The sequence below is a fragment of the Suncus etruscus genome, chromosome 4, assembly GCF_024139225.1.
Source record: "Suncus etruscus isolate mSunEtr1 chromosome 4, mSunEtr1.pri.cur, whole genome shotgun sequence".
Lineage (NCBI taxonomy): Eukaryota > Metazoa > Chordata > Mammalia > Eulipotyphla > Soricidae > Suncus > Suncus etruscus.
This window is the reverse complement of record NC_064851.1, coordinates 81344774-81367086: the sequence shown is the minus strand read 5'-3', so window position 1 is coordinate 81367086 and position 22313 is coordinate 81344774. Positions and strand designations below refer to the sequence as shown.

General features: G+C 40.4%; 1 pseudogene; it reads right to left on the bottom strand.

Moving 5' to 3' along the window:
* Positions 1–20751: 20751 nt before the first annotated feature.
* LOC126007123 (1-acyl-sn-glycerol-3-phosphate acyltransferase epsilon-like) lies at positions 20752–22084 on the bottom strand (annotated as a pseudogene).
* Between the last annotated feature and the right edge of the window lie 229 nt (positions 22085–22313).

Genomic DNA, 22313 nt, shown 5'->3' with positions numbered 1-22313 from the left:
ATGCAGCACAAACAGACTTATTTCATATCTCTCACAAAGGCACAAAGAAAACTAGGATTATCAAATTTTAGATCAACATAGGTCAATTTAAAATAATTATTTTAGCTCTCCATGGTATTAATAAAGTCTGCCTAATGATTTACTGGGCTGTGACTTGTAACTAGTTGAGCCTTCTATACCACTAGTTAGGCTCATGGAGGCAGGTAGATTCCTATGTAACTTTCCTATCAGATTTCCTGTGATACAACTGGGCTGACAATACAGAATATTAAGGTATCATAAGGCTACTTGCAGCCATGCAGTCCAGGAATTATAGATCTAAACAAATTAGGTGGCTTGAAGGTTTGACAAGGCAAAATTGTGGAGCTGAGTCTTTTCTCTCTGAGGGTTTTGGGGGATTGGCATTGGGCTGCTATAGTTCATGAAGAAAACAGAATATGCCCCTCTCCTTTCTGGTATTAGTCCGGATGAGACATAGGAAACATCAACAGATATCATCCTCTTCTATGTCTGTGTGTTTTACGCCCCCCCTTGCCTTTCCCCACCCCTCTTATTATCATGACAGGGTATTGTAAACACAGTAATGGTTTTAACTGGAGGTAACGGATAACACTTTGGGGGGGGGGTCTTCCCAAAAGCTGTGCTCAACTAGAGCCTGGTGCCACGCCTAGTAGTACTGTTTTCCAGGTTAGTGTTCAGTAGTAGGCTTCAAGGATGCAATACTGCTGGGTTCTTGGACTGCAGGGGTCTTCTGGGCCTATGCCCAAAGGCCATGTAGTGCTGGGATGGAAACTGAGTCAGGAAATATATCCACCTTGGTGCATGTAGGAGGATCAGGGATTGTACTCTTGGACTTACACTTACATGGTAGGTGATTTGGCTACTGAGTTCTTCTTAGAGTCCTGCTATGTGTATTTTACCATAATTTAAAAACAATAAAAAATAAAATTCCATATTAAATATAAAGTCACCAGATAAATCAAAAACATTAATCTAGTGTGATAGTGGTAACATTTTGTTGAAACTAAGTAGCTAAAGTTGAATTTAATTAAGGATTTATACATGTAATTATGAAAACATAATAAGATATTTTTATGCATTTTACATTTCCATTGTTGACTTAATTACTTGATTTTTAGTATGATGGACAGTCATTCGGCTCTCAATTATTTTCATTATCATCATTTTTCTTCCCATTAGGTTACTCATTTGAAACTATCACTTGATTATTTTAATTGGTGTAACTGATTTTAAAATGGCACTCTCCAAAATATAATATTGCTAATTTTTAAAGGCTTCTAATAAAATATTCTTATGGGGAGGGAGCAAAGAGAGAGCACAGCAATCAGGGTGCTTGTCATGCAAGCAGTTGACTTAGGTTGATCCCTAGCACTCCATTTGGTCCTCCAAGCCCGACCAGGAAATCTCTGAGCACAGAGCCAGGAGTAAGCCCTGAGCATGGCCGGTTGTGGCCCAAAAACCAAAAAAAGATCTTTATGGAGACTATTTGCAAGTTGGTTTGTGATATAAAAACAGACTCAATCAAAGTAACTGCCTTTGCCTGGCTGTTTTTTATTCAGCTTCTGCTACTGTGTGACCTGTAATGACTCAATTTTCTCGCCATTTCCCTCTATTTGAACTACTATAAGACTTCACTCTCGCGGGTGCCAAGATTCATTTGGCCTTCACTTTGCATGAATGCATCCTTTGTGGATTAGGTGAGTCCAGTTCTTTTCTCATTAGCCTATGACAAAGTAGCATAGCTATTTTTATGAAAATAGAAAATCAAAGTTAAGTTATTAAAAAATTAAGAGACTAAACCTATTGCATCTTTAAAAAAGAGCAGTTTTAGCTTTATAACTAGTATGATCATGCAATATAATTTTTATCAAGTAGAAAGTATTTTTGTTTTGATAGCAGGAACGCCAATATAATGATTACCCACACATTAGAGTTAAATCTTATCTTACTTAGGATTGTATTGTTCCAATCCCACTTTAAATACAAAGCTAAAAGTGCATGATTATGAAATACACATCAAGATAAGCCAGATAACTTTATATTTTTATTTTACATGTTTTCTAATCATTATTGAGATTAAGACACATTACTGATAGAGTATCAATAATATATGCACAAATTCCTCTACTTTGTCGAGAAACTGGTGTCACTGGTATTACATAAGTAGATACACACATGGAAGGGCAGTTTGAAAAGTAGCAGTCCTATTTCTTTTTTCTTTTTGGTTTTTGGGTCACGCCTGGTGATGCTGAGGAGTTACTCCTGCCTATGTGCTCAGAAATCGCTCCTGGCTTGGGGAACCATATGGGATACCGGGGGATCGAACTGCAGTCAGTCCTAGATTAGTGCTTGCAGGGCAGACGCCCTACCGCTTGCGCCACTGCTCTGGCCCTAGTCCTATTTAAAAACTAGTCTAGGCTAGTTTGATAGAGACTAATAAAGGACAAGTCTAACAAAAAAGGAAAGTCTAATCTTGTTTTATAGAAAGAAGGAATCATTATAAATGCGGATCTGAACTAGATACTTTTTCTATCAAATACTTGGTTGGCTCATGGTAAAATTGGATGAGGTCTGAGTTTTAAATGTGTCAGTGATGACTTCCCCCATTAAAGTACATAGGATAATACTAAGATCTTCAGGAACTATGGGGAAGATAAAAGTCACAACTCAAGAAATCTCTAAGCAGTAGCACAATAAATGACTTTCAGTTTTTACCTTTTACATTTTTAGTATTTTAAGAATATACAAAATAGCATATTGACTGTAATTAGTAAAGAAAAAGTGGAAGCCATCATTTAAAAATTAGCTCATTTGTGGTGGAACACTTGTAAAACTATGCTGATTATTCAAAACTATATTCAATAACCCAAACTGTAACAGTGATATTCTCTCGGTATTGATTCCATTGACGATTTTCATGAAAAAAAATTTGCATCAGGGTCAGAATAGTAATACAGCAGGTAAGGTTTTTGCTTTGCACAGTCAACGCAGGTTTGATCCCTAGCATCATATATGGTTCCCCAAGCACTGCCAGAAGTAATTCCTGAGTGCAGAGCCAGGAGTAATCCCTGAACACTGCTAGGTGTGCCCCCCAAAAAGAAAATTTGCATCTCTGTAATTTATTGTTCTATTATTAAATACAAATACTTATTCAACAAATACTGAGTATTTCCTAAAATTAATTTTCATTTTTATTTTTTTTAAATTCCCCTTCCCTTCCCTCATTATCATGGAAGTAGTGATAATGGCAAGAGCTGCACACACTTTGTTAGAGATCATGAACTTCTGTTGAGGCTACTGGAATGGCCACTCAACTAGAGGACTGTGCTCAACACCTACAGCAGTGCTTGGGATCGAAGCCTGAGGCTTCATGCTAGCAAGACAGATGCTAGCAAGACACTGAGCAATCCCTAGATCTCTGATTTATTTTTTATGAGAAAAATACCATTTAAAAAAGATATTAAGGGGCCAGAGTAATAGCACAACAGGTAGGGTGTTTGACTTGCATGCAACCCCAACCTAGGTTTGATCCTTGGCATCCCAAATGGTCCCCCAAGCCTGCCAGAGCAATTTCTGAGCATAGAGCAAGGAGTAACCCTTGAGTGCCACCGAGTATGACCCCAAAATAAATAATATATTTTTAATCCAAAGTTATACATTTTATTTAAAAAAGATCAGAAGGCTATATGATTAGTGTGTAAAAACTATATTAGCAGTTTCAATGGTGAATTAGTAGAAATTTAATGTTAATTTTTCCCACGTTTTCCCAGTTTCCAACTTTATGTATGACTAGATGCATATTGTGTTCTTTAGGAAAATGCCTGGCAAATAATAGGACTTTAAGAAGATTTGAGCGCCAAGCCAAGAATAATTCCCATGAGACAGTATACAATTCACCTCTTTTTATTATCCCTCACCCACAAAGATGAGATATACTGGACCTGAAAGAGAAGCAACACAGCACTTAAGCCAATGGACCTGCAACTAAATTATAGTGTAAGTGAAAAATAAACTCTTCTGTTTCAAGCTACAGAAATTATGGACTGTTTAGTGCCACAATATCACCTCACCAGTCCTAGCAGACATTATATATTTGCTGACTGTCTTTATGCCTCTCTGTATAATATAATCTCTAGGATGGCAGAAATTTGGTACAATGCATTCATGGCCAGTTCCTGGCACATGGTGGCTATTCAATAAGTACTTGTTGGCAGAGTAAATGATCATCCTAACTGAAATAGGAAGCACTAATGTTGGCAGGTGAATCTAATTCTAGACTCATCTACAACACGTGCCATCTACCTGATGTGAATGTGAACAAAAACGGCTCCTGATTCAAGATGAGATGCTTGGTTGCATCAGACAATGTCTGAATTCACAATCTTCCAATGAGTGCACAGCTAGTCATAAAAGCACACGAAGTAGCTCAAGTTACCACACAAATGGAGATCTGACAGTGCTGAGAGGAAGCGATGACAGGCATAAATAAGAAAGCATTAGCAGTGTTTGTGCTGATGTGTTTTCCTTTCTCTGTGTGGACATTAGCATTTGTGATAAACTGAACTTAAGAGGCTTTAATTTTATCTTGTGTGATCACATCACAAACAGAAGGATGAACCCCTCCCTGGACTTTTGCAAGAGCCACGTGTGTTTTTGTGAACTGCTTTCTTTTTCACATGCTTCCTCCCAGTATGCCTGAATTTGGATGGACATTATTATGCATTTCCTGTATGCTGTGGCACAGTACAAGGAAACTCATTGTATCCCCTCAGAGGAAGAGTACATCTGTAAGTAGTTTTTAAGCGTGTACTGAAGGATCTTGTTAGAGTGACTTATTCTCCCAGTTTCATTTGGTTGATGAAGTGGATCATGTGACGGATGTGCATAATGAACTGCTTCAGTGGCTGCCAGTGGGAAGCTCAGCCTATAAAATGGGAAATCTTATGGCCTCATTGAGGGCAGAGCCAACAGATCGCATCAGGGACGGCTTCCTCATTCTGCACTGTCATTTCTCACTGCTGCATACAATGCACCTGTGTCTCTAGGCTTTGGTGTTTGCTTTTCCCAAAAGTGTCTGCCTTTCTATTTTATTTCTAACTTAAATAAGAATGACAGTTTCTATGTCTACATTTCCCTTAAAGGGCAAATATTAGGATGTGCAAGTAATCATCCATTAATTACGCTTTTAGGAGTCTGTTTTGTTCCCTTAAAAAAGGAAAGAGGTGGGAAGGGATGAGGAGATACCTTGTTAGCAAAGACCACACCTCCATTTGATTCCCAGCACCACAGGGCTCTATACACTGCAAGGTGCAACATTGAAGGTCCACCCTACTGCATAATTGGCCTCTGGCCCTGGACCATCTGGCTCAGTTAGTTGTGAATCACCCAGAATAGCACTCTGATTCCTTATTGAGTATTCCTTGCAAGCCCCACTCCAAACAAACCAACCAAATGGAAGGGGGCCTTTGAGATAGTTCAAGTGGTAAAGCACAAGCTTAGTATGTGCAAGGCCCTAAGTCTGATCCTTAGCACTGCATGCTCTAAAGCACCAAAGGTTGCATTCCAGCAGTTTATTCACACCATTGCCCTAGCATTGCAGGAGCCCAAGAGCCCTAAGCACTGCTGGTGTGGCCCTGTACAAAAATAAGTGAAAGGAAGAAACATCCTTATATTAGAACAATATTGCTTAGTTTAGTCCTCTGGACCCTTTTAGGGGGTGTGTGTTGAGAAGGTCTTGAGGAAGAACTACCAAACAGTGCTCATGGATTCAGGGTCACCCCCACTGATGCTTTGGAGCCGCTTAAGTCAGGATGGGGCCCCATTTGTGATAAGGAGAGCATACATTGCTTAAATCTGCAGACTCTACATGCCAGACTTGCATTTCAGCCCTTTAAGGCATATCCATGGCTTCTCTCAGTTTTAAAAATATTTTTATCTGCTTAATTGCTTTATTTTTCATCTTTAAACTCACTAGTAGTTTCCTAATGACTCCAATCACAGGGCCATTATTTGTCTCCTAGTTTTTATGGATGGTACAAAACTGTAATGTATAAACCAAACAATGCAAGTCACAAACCTGTTGTAGGCATGCTCCAAACTGTAGCTCTTGTGATTGCTCTGCATCACTAAGGGACAGCCAGTAATTGTAAAAATGAAAAGTAAAATTGCAGGCTCTAACCGTATATATGCTAATAGGAGAAATGATAAAAACAGCTCTGAGCTGGAGTGGATGTGGGGAGAAAGGGACTTACATTCACTGCTGGTTGAAAGGTCAACTGGTCCAGCTTTTTGGGAAAACAATATGATAAATATTCCTCAAAAAAGCTAGAAAATAACCTTCCATTTCACCCAGAAATACCAGTCCTAGGAATATATTTAGAGGCCCAAAATCACAATGCAAAAAAGGCTTCTACTACCCATTGTTTATTGCAGCACTATTCACAACAGCCAGAATCTGGAAAACACCCAACTGCCCATGAACAGATGAGTGAATAAAGAAACTCTGGTGCATCTATACAATAGAATACTATGTAGCTGCTAGGAAAAATGAATTCATGAAATTTGCTTGGATAGACAGGGAGTGTATTATGAAATGAGTCAGAAAGAGAGGGGCAGATATAAAATTATTGAACTCATCTGTGGGATATACCAAAAAAAAAAAAACCTATAGTATAAGAACAATACCCAAAGATAATAAATATGATTGGGGTGGGGAGAGAGCAGTTAGGACAGAGAAGTAACCACTACTATAAATAATAGTTGGAAATGATCACTCTAGCCAGGAACAGGGAACTGAAAGGAAGTAAAGTGATATGCATAATACCCCTTCAGTAGTAGCAATGCAATTCGCAATGCCTAAAGTGAACAAAGGGGAAACAGGAAAAAGAGAATGAATGAATGAGAGAGAGAGAGAGAGAGAGAGAGAGAGAGAGAGAGAGAGAGAGAGAGAGAGAGAGAAGTATGCCATAGAGCAGGCTGTGGGTTGGAGTGGGGAAGATGGAGAAGGGAGGGTAATTGGGGAAATGGATAACAGGAAATAAACACTGGTAGGGATGAAATCTCGATCATTATATGACTAAAAGTCAACTATCAACAACTTTTTAACTCTGTATCCCATGATGATTCAATAACCAATAAAAAAGAGAGAAAAGAATTTTAGTTCACTTCTGTAAGATAAATCTCCACAGTTTGTGAGATCACTTCATGCACCATATTTCTTTTTTTATTAAATATAATTTTTATTTTAATCATAGTGGCTTACATATCATTGACAATAATATTTTAGGTACATATTAACATAAAATCAGGGGAATTTCCATCACTGAATTGTCCTCCCTCCACTTCCGTTCCCGTCCTTCTTCCCATATCCTCTTCCCTTACCCCCGGGGCTGCTAGAATAAGTGGTCCCCTCTGTGCCTTACTACTTAGTGGTCTTACACCTATTTGGTCTTGGTACCTCCCTTATTTCCTCCCCCCCCCCAATTGGGAGGCAGGACTAGATAGTTCAAGTTACGCAGTTTTGTTTGAAGAAGAGAAAAGTAATAACCTGGAGAAAAAAAAGAAAAAAAGAATCAGATACTCTGGAAATGGGCGGATGCTTTCATCCTTGGTTTGAGAGACGAAGGGGAAAAAGAAGGTGAAACACCACAACAGTACATAAAGAACTGTCAAATAAAATATCCAGTGAGCATTCTAAAAAAATCAAAACAAACAAAACAAAACAAAAGGTTAAGCACCATATAAAAGCCATGGTATTGAGATAAAAAAAAATGTGGCAGAGCACATAAGAAAAGAAGAAAATAAATAAATAAATATAAATGGAGACATCCACTTCAATAACCAAACCACAACCATGAAATCAACAAAAAAATAGATAAGTAAATAATAATAAAAAAATTGTTTTGTGCTTTTTTTTTTTCCCTCCTGCAGATGCACAGTAAATATTGGGGTCATTCGAAAAGGAATTTCCTTTGCCTAAGAGATACAGGGTTTCTCCACCCTTGAAGTATATTGTCATGGGATTAGCTATAGACTCCTTTCAGGTTCATTTACTCTCCCCTTGGTGCTTTTGTGGTGTAAGGAAGACTTCTGCTCCCTCCTGGGTGATAACATCAGACCTCTGTATCTAGAGGTTTAGGTATCTGCAGGAGTCAAGGAGTTGCACCGTATTTCTATCCCCAGGTGGATGGATCTTATGAAGGTACGGTAGCCGTGAATGAGTAATAAACCAAAACAGTTAGGAAAGAATCATGGAGTCAGTTTGCTTCTCTCCTCATGGTACCTCTGAGCACACCAAGCCAGAACTGATGCTTTCTTTATTAAACCAATACCCATTCCAGGAGGGGGAAGGTTAAGTCATCCAGGTGGGTTTATACATATCAAAGGAGAGGTTTAAGGTAAAGAAAAAGATGGGGGAACGCCTTTGTTTTGGGTTAATAGATGGGTGTCATCTTAAAATTCCATCCTCTCTATTTAAAACAAAATAAAATAAAAAGAGAAAAGCTACAAAAGTTTTGTTTTACTGTTTCTACCAGAGGCAGAAACCCAAGATCAGAATTTATAAAAACTGGTTGTTATTTTGTATAGGCACAGTAAATGTTTGCTGTAAAAGAGTCAAAAGTCAAATATTGAATACAACATTCTCAAAACAATCAGCTTTTTCTATCTCTGTCTTATACATATCACAATATTTTTTCATAGACTTCTCTGAACATAAACATTAGAAATTTTCTGCAGATGTACTTAATTTGAAAACGCTTAAACATTCTTACATCAAGCTCTGTAATATGAGTCTATAGCACCCAAGTTCCTTTTTCATAAAATTCTCTAAATAAAAACATAAAAACATTTCTAAGCCGGAGTGGTAGCATAGTGGTAGGGCATTTGATTGCACATCACTGACCCAAGATGGATGGGGATTCAATCTCCAGCATTCCATAGGATCCCCTAAACCAGGAGCGATTTCTGAGTACAAAGCCACCAGTAACTCGTGAGCATCACCAGGTGTGACCCAGAAAACAAAACAAAACAAAAAATTTCTGCACATGTATATATAGTTTAAAAATAAGTTTGCTAAAACATTCTTATAATGACCACTTAATAAGAATCTATAGTATCCAACTTCCTTTTGTGTCAATTCTTGTGAACAGAGACACTAGAACATTTTAGCAGATATAATTTTGAGAATAACTTGCTAAATAATATACACAAGCATCACAGCAATTGAGACACATTCAGTAGAATAGCAGGGCACTATTAACAATCTAACGTTATGCATTTCTCCAGAACTGTGAAAACTAATATTAAACTACTAAAGCTGAATAAAAATGATCTGTTTGCAGTGGAGCATAGAACAAAACTATTTTGTTCTATACCATAGTATACAATCTATACAGGTAGAACACATAGTTTAACCAGAACACACAGTTTAACCAGCAATATAATGACTGACTCAAATAGAATTGAGAGATTAACCTAGAAGAAAGTTGCAGAAGCTTCTGAAAGCAGCTTATCCTCAGCTGGGCTGTGGCTGAATTTGGATTCCTCATATTCTCCATCTTTTCCATCTTCTCATTCAGAGGTATGCTGCTTGGGTTATCTAGAACAGAAAGGCCTTTTAGTTCCTGGGCCAGAATCTGTGTGAGAGACCTGCTCATCTCCCTGCTGTTGATCCCCCTCTAATGGGGCTTTCTCTTTGACTTCTACCCTGTCAGTGACCTCAATAAGCTGCTGTAGGTTGGAGGGCCAAGGTCCTCACACAAAACACCTTTAGTAGAAGAAAGATGGTGGGCCTTCGTTGCAGTATGCTGCTCAGAGTCTTCAACTCTTTCCCCTTCACTGCTTGCTTCTGTCCTGCCTTGAGGGGGCCTCTACCACATTCCGGACAGGGGCCACACGCACCAATGTCCTTATAAAAGGCACTGCATACTCAGACCAGTTCAAGGAAGCTGTAACAACTGAAGGTTAAATCACACACCATCACTGGGAACTTCTCAGGTCTTCAGTTGCTGTGCAAACACCAGTTGTAAAATAAATTCCCATGGTTTGTGAGATAACCCCACACACTGCATTTCTACCCTCAGATGAACAGTTCTGATGAAAGCAGGGTGTCCACAAAGGCAGGAAAAAAAATCATAGAGTCAGTTTGCTTCTCACTTCATGGTATCTCTGAGCACACCAAGCTAGGACTGACTTTTCCTTGATTAAATCAATATCCATTCACCAGGAGAGGGAAGATTGGCTTATACATATCAAGGGAGAGGTTTAAGGGGAAGAGAAAGATGTGGGGATTCCTTTGTTTTGGATTAATAGCTGGGTGTCATCTTACACACTACTATACTGGGCACAGTGCTGAAGAGAGGATCCTATGGCCATTGACTTTAGGAAAAAAAAATACTCCATCAATGGGGCCACAGAGATAGCACAGTGGTGGGGTGATTATCTTGCATGAGGCCAATCCAGGAGGGAGCTGCTTCGATTCCCGGCATCCTGTGTGGTCCCCCAGCCTGCCAGGGTGATTTCTGAGTGCAGAGCCAGGAGTAATTCCTGAGCACCACCTGGTATGGCCCTCAAACCAATCAATTAATAAATAAATAAATAAAGTTTAAAAAAACTCCATCAATAAGAGGCATAAAGGGTCCGGAGTGGTGGCACAGTGGTAGGGTGTTTGCCTTACATGGCTAACCTAGGATGGATAATGGTTCAGTCCTCCAGCATCCCATATGGCCCCAGAACCAGGAGCAATTTCTGAGTGCAGAGCCAGGAGTAACCCCTGAGCATCACCAGGTGTGACCCAAAAACCAAAAAAAAAAAAAAAAAAAGGAAAGGAAAGGAAAAAAAGTGGCATAAGATAATAAAATAACCAAATACCATTAATAGCTGCACAGGAAATAAGGTTTGATGTGGTCTCAATGAGAAGCTCTTGGTGAATAGGTAATTGTTGGGAAAGACTTTGTGCTGGAGGCAGGCAGTAGACTAGACTTTGAAGGTCATGTAGGTGGCACATACTTTCCAGTGAGCAAAAACAATTGGGCCTGGAGGATTAATAGTGCAGGGGCACTGCTAGTATATATATGGTCAGGAGTTCAAATCTTCAGTGTCTCACATGTACTAAGATTGAACCTGACAGCTCAACTATGATTTCTGATGCCACAAGCTATTTTTGGCTACAACACAGACAGGTAGATGAATAACCACAAAAAGAGGTGCAAAACACCACAAGAAAAATAGTGTGCAAGCATGGGAAATGGAAGCTCTTCTAAGCATGTGTCTGAGCACCACAGTGTCCATCTTTCACTACCATCACAATGATGCCTCAACTAGGAGTGCAAGCCCCAGAAAGTACAAGTGCAAAATCAAGTAAAAGAAGGAAACCCTGGAGAGCACCACAGCTAAATATGCAACAAGGATGTGGACAATCCCTGGCTATCACAGCAGCAATGAGAACAACAACAAAGGGAAGAGGAGAGAAGCTGCTAAATAAAGGGGCAGGGAGAGAGCACCGCTGGAGAGAGAGCACTTACCTTGCAAGTGGCTGATCGTGGTTCAATACCCCCAACCCCCATGCACACACACATACACACACTACATATGGTTCTAAAGTCCACCAATAGTGATCCCTGAACTCAGAGCTGAACACAGAGCCAGGACTAAGCCTTGCAGCTGCATGATAACCCTTCCCCTGCCCCCAACAAACAAGGCAGATCAAAATACCATCATTAAAGAAATTAAAAAGTGAATAAGGTTTTGACTGAATGCAGTGACTCCTTTCATAGCCCCAGTTTCCCAGTTAACCCCATATGCCAGCAACATGGCTTTGCTAAGAAATATTAAAAGATATTCATTAGTTAAAAGTACCAAGACAAAGGGACCAGAGAGATAGCATGGAGGTAGGGTGTTTGCCTTGCATGCAGAAGGATGGTGGTTCAAATCCCATATCCCATATGGCATATGGTCCCCCAAGCCTGCTAGGAGCGATTTCTGAGCATAGAGCCAGGATTAGCCCCTGAGAGCTGCCGGGTGTGACCCAAAAACGAAAAAAAAGCAAGGAAGGAAGGAAGGAAGGAAGGGAGGAAGGGAGGAAGGGAGGAAGGGAGGAAGGGAGGAAGGGAGGAAGGGAGGAAGGGAGGGAGAGAGGGAGGGAGGGAGGGAGGGAGGGAGGGAGGGAGGGAGGGAGGGAGGGAGGGAGGGAGGGAAGGAGGGAAAAAGTTGTAATCTGTAAAATGTTTGAGGTTCGAATTATTTTTCTTGTATACCAATGAGTATCACAAATTTAGAATCTGACTGAATTTAAGGAAAATAGAAGCTATAATCTGGATAATGAAAGATTAATTCTTTAATAGCAAGAGAGCTTAGTCTTTCTGAGAAGACTTTTTAAAATGTCAGCTTTGTCTTTTGTATATTTATTGAATTGTCCCTGGTAGACTAGAAAGCTGACATTGGAGGCCCACAAGCACCTCAACTGCTTACTTGAAAATGTGGCTGACGAAAGTCTCTGGTGAAGAAACTCTTGATCTTTTCTGCTGAGAAATGGCAAGACTTGGCAGTAACTGTTAAATTCACACCAATATAGACTGACTTGTTTTATTGGTTTAGCCAGAGTTGGGTAGCACAGAGTCAAGAGTTTGACTTTCTGACCATTCTAGGAAAGTATAGCATTTTTCTCATTTATTACTAATTAAAATACTTTACTGTGGCTTTTCTGGTCACAAAACATGCTTCTTTAACCATTTCCTCTCAAAAGCCTTTGTTAAATTTGATTTAAGTCTTTAAGTGACAAAATAGCTATCATATAAAGCCAATTACCAAAATCATACCATATTTTTCATCACAGACCTTCATCATCTGGCTTCCGATGTCTTAAATATAGGACAATTTAGTCCTTTAGATTACATAGAATTTAAACAAAATAGAAATAAAAATATAACCTTTTAAACCATTTTTTTAAATTCTGAATGCATATACCCACATTTTCCCAAATTATATTCTTTTTATTAAAATATTATATGAGTGTGTGAGAGAGTACAATGGGTAAGGTGGTTGCCTTGTAAGCAGCCTACCCAGTTTCTAACCCTGGCATCCCTTACAGTCTTGAAGACTAATTCCTGAGTTCAGAGCTAGGAGTAACCTCTATATCACTGGGTGTGGCCCAAAAACTGAAAATAAAATAAAATAAAATATTATTTGAGCTAAACAGTATTTTTCTTTAACGCTGTTTGTAGTTCTTCCACCATGGGCACCAAAAGGCATATTTTCAGGTCCCTGATGACACAGATAAGTAAAACCTCAGATTAGATTAGGTTGATGGTTACACCAAGAGAGATTTTCCTAAGAAAAGGAAGAGAGAAGGGCTGGAGCGGTGGCACAGCAGTAGGGCATTTGCCTTGCATGAGGCTGACCTAGTATGGACCACAGTTCGATACCTCGCTGTCCCATTTAGTCCCCCAAGCCAGGAGCAATTTCTGAGCACACAGCCAGGAGTAACCCCTGAGTGTCACTGGGTGTGACTCAAAAACAAACAAACAAAAAAACAGAAAAGGAAGAAAGAGAGAAAGAAAGAAAGAGAAGAAAAATGTATGCCTCAGAGAAAAGAAGGGGAGAGGGCATTGGGGAGGATGAGAGGGAAACTGAGGACATTAGTGGCGGGAAATGTGTATTGGTGAAGGCTGTTGTATATTGTATAACTGGAAGTCAATCATGAACAACTTTATCTGTGAAATAAAAACAACTGGGTTATGAACAACCTTGTAGCCATGGTGTTTAAAGTTAAAATATAATAATAAAAACAGCATGGTATTGGAATAAAGACAGACCTTCAAATCAGTGGAATAAGCTTGAGTACTCATAGAATGTTCCCCAGACATACAATCACCTATTTTTTTTTTTTTATAAAGGAGCAAGAAATCCTAAATGGAGCAAGGAAAGCCTCTTCAACAAGTGGTGTTGGCACAACTGGTTAGTCACTTGCAAAAAAGTGAACTCACCCCCAGCTAACACCATGTACGAAGGTAAAATCCAATTGGATTAAAGAACTTGATATCAGACCTGAAACCATAAAGTATATAGAACAATACATAGGTAAAACACTCCATGACATTGAGACCTAAAGCATCTTTAAGAAGGAAACAGCACTCTCCAAACAAGTGGAAGAGAGATAAACAGATGAGAATATATTAAGCTGAGAAGCTTCTGCACCTCAAAGGACATAGTGCCCAGGATACAAGAGCCACCCACTGAGTGGGAGAAACTATTCACCCATGAAAAAATGCTCCACATCACTAATCATCAGGGAGATGCAAATCAAGACAACTACGAGGTACCATTTCATGCCACAGAGACTGGTGCACATCACAAAGAATGAGAACAAGCAGTGCTGGCAGGGATGTGGAGAGAAAGGAACTCTTATTCACTGCTGGTGGGAATACTGTCTAGTCCAACCTTTATGGAAAGCGATACGGAGATTCCTCCAAAAACTGGAAATTGAGCTTCCATACAATCCAGCTATACCACTCCTAGGGATATATCCTAGGAACACAAAAATACAATACAAAAATCCCTTCCTCACACCCATATTCATTGCAGTGCTATTTAGAATAGCCAGACTCTGGAAACAACCAAGATGCCCTTCAACAGATGAATAGCTAAAGAAACTGTGGTACATATACACAATGGAATATTATGCAGCCATCAGGAGAGATGAAGTCATGAAATTTTTCTATACATGGATGTGCATGGATTCTATTATGCTGAATGAAATAAGTCAGAGGGAGAGAGATAGGTGCAAAATTGTCTCACTCATCTATGGGTTTTAAGAAAAATAAAAGGTATTTTTACAATAATTGTCAGAGACAAAAGAGAGGAGAACTGAAAGGTCCAGCTCACAACATGAAGCTCACCACAGAGTAATAAGTGAAGTTAGATAAATAACTACTTTGAGAACTATCATAACAATGTGAATGAATGAGGGAAGTAGAAAGCCTGTCTAGAGTATAGGGGTGGGGTGGGGAATAGAGAGATTTGGGACATTGGTGATGGAAATGTTGCACTGGTGAAGAGGGGTGTTCTTTACATGACTGAAACCCAAGTACAATCATGTTTGTAATCAAGGTGTTTAAATAAAGATATTAATAAATATATATATGATAGGGACCAGGAGATAGCATGGAGGTAGGGTGTTTGCCTTGCATGCAGAAGGACAGTGGTTCAAATCCAGGCATCTCATATGGTCCCCTGAGCCTGCCAGGAGTGATTTCTGAGCATAGAGCCAGGAATAACCCCTGAGCACTGACAGGTATAACCCAAATATATATATATATATATATATATATATATATATATATATATATATAAAATGCTAATAAAAAAAGAAATTATCCTTTCAATATTTTCATTCTTAAATTCTGGTACCCTCCCTCCCTTTAGGAACTAGGGCAATGAAGTTATGACTCAAAAATAATAAATGGCCTAAAATATTCCTTGGAACATCAGCATGCAAAAGGTAACATTGTCTCCAGGAGCTAAGGACTCTAACATCATCAGTAGAATATTAAAATCATACAGCTGCACAGGAGTCTGGGCTTGCTGTGTTTTAAAATGTCTTGTTTCAGGAGCAGGAGAGATATTTCCTTGGGCAAATACATACTTTGCATGCAGGAGGCCCAGATTTGATCCTGGTACCATATAGTCCCCCAAGCACAGAGCCAAAAATTTTATTTTATTATTTTATTATCAAAAAATATTATCAAAAAACCTATTGGTTTAGTCTTATGTTAGCAGAACCCAATGAAGTGAAATAAAGTTTTGCTCATAGAGTTGCATTTTGTTATTCTATAAAGATGATGATGAAAATTAGGTGCTGAAATTTAAATAACTTCTGAAAATGACTTGGAATGATTATATTGTTAAACTGGGCAGCCCTGACACTGCATGCTATATAAATCATCTTTCATTATTCTTTAATGACTCTTGCTCATTTCTTTTTTCTAGAATTTTGCTGTTTCTTATGTCACCTTGCAGTGAAATGCTTTAAAGGGCATTTTTATCTAATAGCAGAGGAAAACAATAAATTATAGATGCCAAATCACAAAGTAGTGATTTAGATAGCACTAGGGTAAGATTATGAGCAATAAAATAAAATTTTCCCAATCAGCCTCCACATTATGAGCAAAAAAGAAATAGCTTTTTGCATAATTAAAGGAGACAAGTCAACATGCTTGTTAATATGCTAATCTAATGCTTAAAATGCTTTAAATCATAAAATGAAATACTAGTAATATTTATCCATGTAAATGAAAAGGTTGTGTATTTATTAATGAGTATAAGGTCATTTCACTTAAAGTGTACTCTGAAAATACAGATATCAAGAAGGAATATCAAGCTGAGACCCCACATAATATAGCATGCAAGATATTGTGGTTCTAACCTTGCGACTTCCTAGTCACCATTCCCACCAAAGCAGCACTAGGAGTAACCCCAAGCTTGTTAACTCCCCTGAAAACCAAAAGGTGTGGCCCAAAAATGAAACAGGAACAACAAATAAAGATTTAATTCAGAGAATTGTATCTATGAGCTGATGCAACACACTTCTTCAACCAGGCAGTCTAAGCTTCAGTTTTGTTTGCCAGTCATCACTGAGCATCTAGATTAGAGAACTACATACTTCTATGTGCAGAGCAGGGGAGAAAAAAAAAAGCCAGCATTCTGTGTCTACACTGTGGTTGGCTAAGAGAAAGTAATATAGAATTAACCTGAGAAGCAGAATGCTTTGTATCAATACAAATCACTGGTGGAAAAGCAGAAAAGTGAGGCTGAATAGCAAGACTTTAATAAAAACAGAAGTTCTGGAACACTATTTTTATGGTGTCTGTAAAAATAAAGATATAAATGGATATTTTAATTAAAAAAGGAAAAATTAATAAGAAGTTTAGAAGCTTAATTTTTTTCTGCTTTTGGGAAGACAGGTCAAGAGCTAACTTGGGTATAAGTTTTGGCCAGTCCCTTCTAGTTGTATGACCTCAGGTAAGTCACTGAACTACATTAGGTTTTTTTCCTGAACTGTAAATTGGTAAAGTTACTGAGTCTAACTTTTTGTTGTTGTTTGTTTTATTTTGTGGGCCACACCCAGAGGTGCGCAGGAGTTATTCCTGACTCTGCGTTCAGAAATTGCCCCTGGCAGGGTCAGGGGACCATATGGGATGCCTGGGATTGAACCTGGGTCCATCCCATGTCGTCTTCGTGCAAGGCAAACACCCTACTGCTGTGCTATCTCTCCAGTCCTTGAGTCTAACTTATAATGAAGTTCTAATCATGAAGATTACAAATAAAACATGGATATGTTTCAGTACTAGATGGCATGGCTTACCTGTGTATACTTGGATTCAATCACTTTTACTGCAAAAAATTTTTTTTTTTTTTTTTTTTTTTTTTGGTTTTTGGGCCACACCCGTTTGACGCTCAGGGGTTACTCCTGGCTATGTGCTCAGAAATCGCCCCTGGCTTGGGGGGACCATATGGGACGCCGGGGGATCGAACCGCGGTCCTTCCTTGGCTAGCGCTTGCAAGGCAGACACCTTACCTCCAGCGCCACCTACCCGGCCCCGCAAAAAATTTTTTTAATAAAAATAAAAACACCTCTTACTAGAGTAAGAATTCAATATAGATAGGTAAGAAAATACCTTATTCCACTGTCCAAGCTCTCTGGTGGCTTTTTTTTTTTTTTTTTTTTCTTCTAATAGGCTTCTATGTTCTCTCTGGCCTGATTTCCCTCCTAACTTCCAGACCAACCTGAAAGGCTTCCTTTAATTTGGGGAGAGGGGAATGCTATATTCTACATGGATAATTCCTATTCTTAAAATGTTATGTCATTTTATGGTATATTTTTTCTTTTTTCTTTCTTTCTTTCTTTCTTTTTTTTTTTTTTTTTTTTTTTTTGTGGTTTTTGGGTCACACCTGGCAGTGCTCAGGGGTTACTCCTGGCTCCATGCTCAGAAATTGCTCCTGGCATGCACGGGGGACCATATGGGATGCTGGGATTTGAGCCAATGACCTCCTGCATGAAAGACAAATGCCTTACTTCTATGCTATCTCTCCGGCCCCTATATTTTCTTTTTTTTTTTTAATAATTTTTAAGAATTAAATCACTGTGAGATACAATTGCAAAGTTTTTTATGATTGGTTTCAGTCATACAATGTCCAACACTCATCCCTTCACCAGTGTACATTTCCCATCACCAATGTTTCTAATTTCCTCTGCCTGCCTCTGTGGTAGAAATTTTAATTATCTTTCTCATTCTTCTGTTGTTTTTTTTCTACAGCTTACAATATTGTCACTAAAGGGGTGTTGTGCATATTACCTCCTTTCAGTACCCAGTGCTTGTCCAGAGTGGTCATGTCTAACTATTATTTTTATAGTGGTATTTTCTCTGCCCTAACTGCATTCCCCCATCTTTTTAAGAGGGTGGAAGATTTTATTTATTTATTTATTTTTACTTTCATCTACATAACCCCTTTCCTGAAAATAACGGACACAAGCTCAGCACTGGCGGCCCTATGAAGGAAAACTTCTATATAAGGTATAACAGCAATAGTCATAAAACAACAACTCAAGAGACATGGGCGAGGGGTTGGCAGGGAAACACAGGGATTTAATCTCAGCAAAGAATAATTTAGGTCATATTAATCTATGTTAAAAGGGAGTGTCCAGGAGCCGAAGAGATAGCACAGCGGCGTTTGCCTTGCAAGCGGCCGATCCAGGACCTAAGGTGGTTGGTTCAAATCCCGTTGTCCCACATGGACCCCCCGTGCCTGCCAGGAGCTATTTCTGAGCAGATAGCCAGGAGTAACCCCTGAGCATAGCCGGGTGTGACCCAAAAACTACAAAAAAAAAAAAAAGGGGGGGGAGCGTCCAGTTTTCTAAATATTTTGATAACATTTTTAACAGGTGTTTTACAAACCTTAGCAAGATCAGAAGCGGAGTCATTCAAGGAATGACCTGGAGCCTCCACAGAGCTTCCTAAAAGGGGAGTTTTAGCATTTCCGTAGTCATCAAAGACGTCCTACGTGCATTTATTTTTTACCTACTTAGGAAACAGACTGGCCCATTGGGAAGGTTACAGAAACAAGAACGCGATGAAGACACAGAGACACACTGGAAGTTGCCAAGAACATAGCAATTTGGAATCAAATCGCTTTTCCCAAGTCTGCCTGGCCTTGGCTGCTGTGGGAAGCAAGTGTGTGTTGGTTGTCACCAGCCCAGCTGTACACGTTTCCCTGTCTCATTCACTGGGGGGGGGAGGGGGGGTTTGAGGCTTGAACACACATGGGCACCCTAAGTTGATCAGCCGGGAGCAGAGGTTGTCAACCCCAAAACTGGAGACCCCAAGCAGACCCCACCTCTGGGAAAGCTCCTGTCACAGGCACAGAGGCCTGCACTGTCTTGGGGAGGGGGCACATCCTGAATGCGTATCTGGATTGGGGGATACGCGGGGCTATAGCTCCCCACAGACCCCATACTGGCCAACATGGAGCAGCTGGGCACAAACATAGGTGAGTTTCCCACCTCCCCAAGGGCCAACAGAGCTTCTCCAGCTGCTGAGGCCACAGGAGGGTGCAGATCACAGGTGGGCCCTGTCATCGCCAGGCTGGAGGCTGGCCCAGGTGGACACTGATTGTTCTGGCAGAAAAGCAGGCGGGACCCTCTGGCCTCCAGTACTTATGGCACAGGGCTACGGGAATGTAGATTTCTGAGGATGACCCGGGGTCCCACTTGACCGACTGCTCCTGTTTCAGACACTGGAACAGGATAGTGGTGCTTAGTCAGGGCGCTATTCACCCACAGAATCTCAGGGCTTGCCTGAGATTCGCTCTCCTGGCCCCTCCTCGGTGCTCATGAAGAATATATCACTGGTTCCAGAAAACCCAGCCCAACAATGCCAGACACGAAAGACTTGGTGAGGATGACTCTGATGAGACAAATGCAGACTAAAACCAAAAGTAAGCACAATAGAAAAGAGCATCTCCGAGGCTGTGTCCATGTGCTGTGAGACTCCAGACCCTGAAGCTCTAACTCGCCTTAATGAGCAACAAGCCTGAATCTGCTTGAAAGTTTACTCACCCCTTCCTCCTCCCTTCTCAGATTTTGCTCCCCCTCTCATTCCCAGGCCAAATTTCAGGAAAAAGAGATGTCAGCTTGTACTGTAGAGTAGCCAAGGCCTCCTTGTTATAAAGGACATTCTGTTTTCCAGCCCAAATGGTATCATACCAGATAAAGGGATGGTGGGCAGGAGTTAGGTCATCTGTGAGATGTGAGACACCTGTGTAAGGGATGGACGAAGTGAATGAAAATGAAAATTGAACCAATCATGTATACTGTGGAAGTTAAACTGTGTGTATTAACCAATGAAATACTTAGCCTGCTAAAGCCTGTTAACCCTATATTAGCTGCCTGTTAGTTTCACGCAGGGCTTTGCTCTTTTTATATGACTGGCCCCAGCATGCTGAAATAATCTCCCTTTTGCATTTTACATGATCAAAGGTGGTCTCTGACTATTAGCACCATTTCCGGGAGCCACTTCAGCCACATCAGCACCAAGTGGCTGGGCCATGGAAGGTCATCCCCAAAATCAGCAGCTTTGGCTCCAGTCAGAAATGGAACCTCCCCAGCTCAGCCAACAAGGCTTTCCTTACACTCTGCCAGCCACTAAAGGCACTCGCTGCTGGGTTCCCCACGCATGATCATGCATGCACAGGGATCCACAGGCAGCTGAGGAGGGTCCTGGAGACTTGGTCTTCCCATACAGCTTCCAGCCAGCCTCGGTCATCAGCAGGCTCGTGGTCTTCTGAAGACTCGGGGTGGACTGGAAGTTCTCCCCAGGGAACCTATTCCTCTGCTTGGGGTCCAGCCTTTCTTTGATCCTTTCTTCTTAGTTTTATAGAAAAATGTGGGAATATGTGATAAAATAAAGTAATCCATGTCCCAAGGTTCTCTGAAAAAGGCAGGAGCCCAAATTTAAAAGATAAAAGATTTTTAAAAATCCAATAAAAAAAAATGTGGGGACCAGAGTGGTAGCACAGTGGTAAGGTATCTGCCTTGCCGGCTTTAGCCCCCGGCGTCCATATGGTCCCCCAACCCAGGAGTAACCCCTGAGTGTCACTAGGTGTGCCCCCCCCCAAAAAAAAACAGAAACAAAGAAAAGGGGAGTGTGTGACAGGGTATTTTTTGTTATTTGTTTGTGAGTTGTAGAATTCTATTAGCAACTTGTCTTTGACCTCAAAGCACTTTTTCAGCCATGTTTTGTGGACAGCTGCTCCTCCAGAACATTTGTCCTGTCAACTCAGGCCAAGTAGATGTGGATTTTGGGACATTCTTTGCAGAGAAATCTAGTCACTGTGAAAACCTCCTTCCGCTGCCCCTTCTCGCCTGTCATGTCCTCAGAAACCACAGCGATGTGGCAGAGGACCTCTAAGCAGCTCTTCCTGTAGTCAAAAGCCACGTGGGTCTCCTGGCTATGAGGCATCAGCACAAGCTACAGCACCGGGAGGCCTTCTTGAGCAGCAAATGCTTGGCTATCTGAAATCACCTCTGGGTTAGACCTTGTCCTTCTGGAAAAATCACAAGAGACTTTGGGGTCCCCTCCTGCATGTAGCTTAGCAGCTTCCCTTACATCTCTTTCTCATTGAACTTGGCACTTGGCTTCACATGAAGTAGATGCCCTGGTGCTGAAAGAAATGAGCACGAGCGCATGTGGCCCAGAGCATTTGGCCAGATGGACAGAATGTTGGAGATGATCCAGTCTGCTACGCTTCAATGGTTTGCTAAGTAGATCACATTCTCTTTCTTTTTGATATGTCTTCCTAGAGCAGTCTCTGCACCTCGGTGTAGTGCTTGAAGAAGAAGACCACTCATGCACTGGAAGTCGCAGGAGGACCGCTCATCTACAGCTAACAGCAGGCACCAGGCGCCCTGGGCCAGCATGTAGGTGGGTGCCAAGCTGTTCCTGGGATCCCCCACTTTTGTTGCAAGCTTTCTCCTGTGAACCAGTCCTCCATGATATTCTCCTTTTACCATTGTCCTTGTCTCTATTGTTTTTGGGTATAATTAGCATACTATCTATTTTTATATTCTCCAAATGAGTGTGATCATTATATGGCTATAGTCAGCATAATATTTTCCACATCATCCATGTGCCTGTATGAACAAATTTTATGGCTTCATTTTCCTTTTTTTTCCTTTTTTTTTTCTTTTTGATTTTGGGTCACACCCAGAAGTGCTCAGGTGTTACTCCTGGCTCTACACT